Here is a 3282-nt window from a genome sequence, read left to right on the forward strand (position 1 = left end):
TTGCTGATCAGGTTGGGATTCAGAAAGCTAAAATTTCAATTCCAAAACATAGCCCGAGGCCACAGCATGTCTGAAGCACAGGTTTGACAGAAGGGGCTCTCATAGTGCTTCACTGACTAATGAGATTAAAGGGTTTTCATTAAATCAGTTGTAGTTATAAGGCTCTCCCCTTATTGCACTTGCATCCTAAAAAGGTAAGTGGTACTGTACGATTTGATACATTTGACTTGGAAAAGATTAGCAGCCAGTTTGAAGTTTTCCATTCAAAGTAATCCAGTATCAAAAGCCTCACTTGAGCCCCAAGAGTTTGGGAGCGATACTGTTTTGAATTTTAGTATTTGGACAGGGACAGAGATCTTTCTTTCTGGTTTCTGATCAAAGTATTTTTCAAATGAAAACAGCCCATATTTAAAGTTTTTATACATCTATCAATGATGACATTTCATTTAGATGTGTAACTATCCCAAATTACACAAGCAGTGACAATTAAAGAATTCCAAGGTCACAGACAGGGATCTGGACAAAAGTCTATCAACAAAAGTTGATAGAAGGCAACTGATGCAAACCCCTCACTGATCAGTCAAATGCTGGTTTCCCCCATTTCTGCTATGATAGACTTTTCATTATGTCAGAGAGTTCATCTACTCCCTGTTGGTAGTCCACCACGGGCAAAACTAATTCTGAAATCTCACAAAGGACTTTATGATCTAATTCTAAGCAAAACACTGAGTGCAAGAAAAAAAGTACCTTGACTAGTGGCTAACACAGATGAAATCAGAGGATGCAAATGCAGACCTCAGAGTCAGTCCCATCACAAATCTGTATCTTCATTTCTCCACTGAAGCAGAAGGGGGCAAACTCACTGTGTACATTAATAGAAAAGTTTCCACATGTTGAAAAAAATGGGGGGAAGACCAGGAAGCAGAGGAAGCTTTTTATTAACATGCACATTTTCCCAGCTGTATTTCCTCAGGTGGGAGGAGGACTCTGTGGCATCCCCATCACATGAAGTTAAGGCCCTGCAATGGGAAAGAAAGCATGGCAGCTGCAGCCTGTCTACACATCTCACACAGGAGCTACTCACATTAAGAGCAGATGATACCTTTCCCACTGCCATCTCTGCCTACTGGAGCATTTGTGAGACATTAGAATGCAGCAAGGTGTACATGGAGAGGGCTTAATGTTACATTAGAAAGTGCCAAGATCTCCTCAGGCAGTCATATCAGCAACTGTATATTATCACTATACATTTAGGGAACAACAGTATGTACCTTTTGCCACAGTATTGGCTGTAGCTGCCTGTCAGGAACCACTCAGACTCTACACTACCAGCAATTGTAACCCTACCACCATCCTCCTTTACCCCACCCACCCTTGGGCAGCTACAGTCCACATTTTATGATCACCTGAGCAGTAGGGCAATAGACTTAAACCACTTCCTAAGAACACAACTTGGAAAGAGTCAGCAGATGTTTTACTGAGCATCTTGAGCTAATTTCACAGTACATCACTGTTACAATTAGGACAATATTAAAAGAGAAAATTGAAGTATTTGGAAAAAAACTTATTATAAACTACAAGAGTACTTCCTGCTAGGATTCCAAGTTAGTGATCCAGTAAAGCAGCTCTGCTCCCTGCTCAGCATGGCAAGAAGATCTCTGTAAGCTATTCAGCTTCTGGTGATTGCAGTATGAAGGATAGCCAAAGCATGGGTCCATGAAACTTCATTTGCCACAGCAGGAGCTGGAGATCACCTCAAGAAAAGCATCAATATTTGATCCTTCGGATAAAAGTTAGCCAGGATACTCCTAGAGATAATTTTACAAAAGAGAAGACTGCCACCTCTGTGTCCTGCAGATTATTTTGTTGTCTCAGCATTACCCTTTCCCTCTGTTCACAGGGAAAAGGCTGCCCACATTACCTCCATATTCACTGAACCAAGAGTGTTTCTGTAATATATACCATGCTCCCAGATCTCACATAACCACAGAGGAAAGCAACTTCAGCAGCCTCTACTGCCTGGGCCATGCCTTTCCTTCTAAGCAGAACATTTCTGAAGCATTACTCCAAACACCTCCATGCAGCCACTCAATATTTCCATTGAACTACTGTGGCCTTTTGGCTACTGCCCGGTTTCTCTGGGAAAACAGCCTTTGTTGCATCTCAGAGTGAAAGACTGACCAAGTTAAAGGAGAGAGGAAAGGCAGGAAAATAATCTTCAGGTTCTTTAAAACGTACAACCACTCCTTTTGGAAAGATAACTGAAAGCAAGCCATTGACAGCAGAGGTTAGAGAGAAGGAAAGCATATTTCAGTGTAGAGATTTATTAAGACCTGTCTTTTCTTTAACTGCAGCTGTACACAAGATTGACATATCCTGTAAGCTACCTTTTCATAACGTCTCTAGACTTGCTGCAGGAATGCAAGGAAGGCCATTTCATCTGCAGTGCATTTACAACTGTAGTTTACAGGATTTTCTACTTTCATATCCCAGCCTCAGTTGGTAGATGTCTCTCAGGTCAGTGTTTCACAGCTTAGAGTTTGTCAGCTGGTACCTGCAGTGCACTACTAGTGCCACTTCCTAACAACACTTCCAAAATAAAAAAAAACAAAACGAAGTAACAGAGGGCAGAGTTCAAAAAGTAGATGGCTCTTGATCCCTGACCCCGAACGGGAGACTTACAAGTAAGTTTGATGTAGACTGGTCCTGGAGACAAGCAGGAAGATGGGCAGAGACTGTAAATTCTGGTCATGTCTCCAGTAGTGGCACCCCAGAGGACAGTCTTGGCACCACAGCCACTCTGCAGTCCCTACCAGGTGAACACAACTTGCAGACAGAAAGGAATAAATGAGGAGCTGATGCAGGAAGGTCCCAAAGCCACTACTCATTTTTCTTGAATGGCAGTTTTGATTTAGAAATTAAGCATGTCTTCTCTTGAGGTCAAATGAAGTAGTCATAATCTGATTAATCATTGATAGATCATTTAGAAGTAGGGCCAGAAAGCCCCTCCTATCCCTTCCTTAAGGAAATGGAGACAGCCCAACCTTGGCCATTTCTGAAGATCCTTATCCAATTACTTAAAAAGTGAGAATAATTCTAATGCCTTCTTCAGGCATCTGTTAAAGTAAATGCTCTGCCCTTACTTCATACTCTCCTCACCCACAGAGAGGGTAAGTTACTTTACATTGCCCCCTCCAGCAAGTCTTCAGTAAAGCAGCCCTCTCCTATTTCCATTTCTCTGGTTTTTAGTGAGGATAGCCTTGCAGAGGAAGCATAATGCCC

Source organism: Geospiza fortis, unplaced genomic scaffold (assembly GCF_000277835.1).
Source record: "Geospiza fortis unplaced genomic scaffold, GeoFor_1.0 scaffold1, whole genome shotgun sequence".
Taxonomy (NCBI): domain Eukaryota; kingdom Metazoa; phylum Chordata; class Aves; order Passeriformes; family Thraupidae; genus Geospiza; species Geospiza fortis.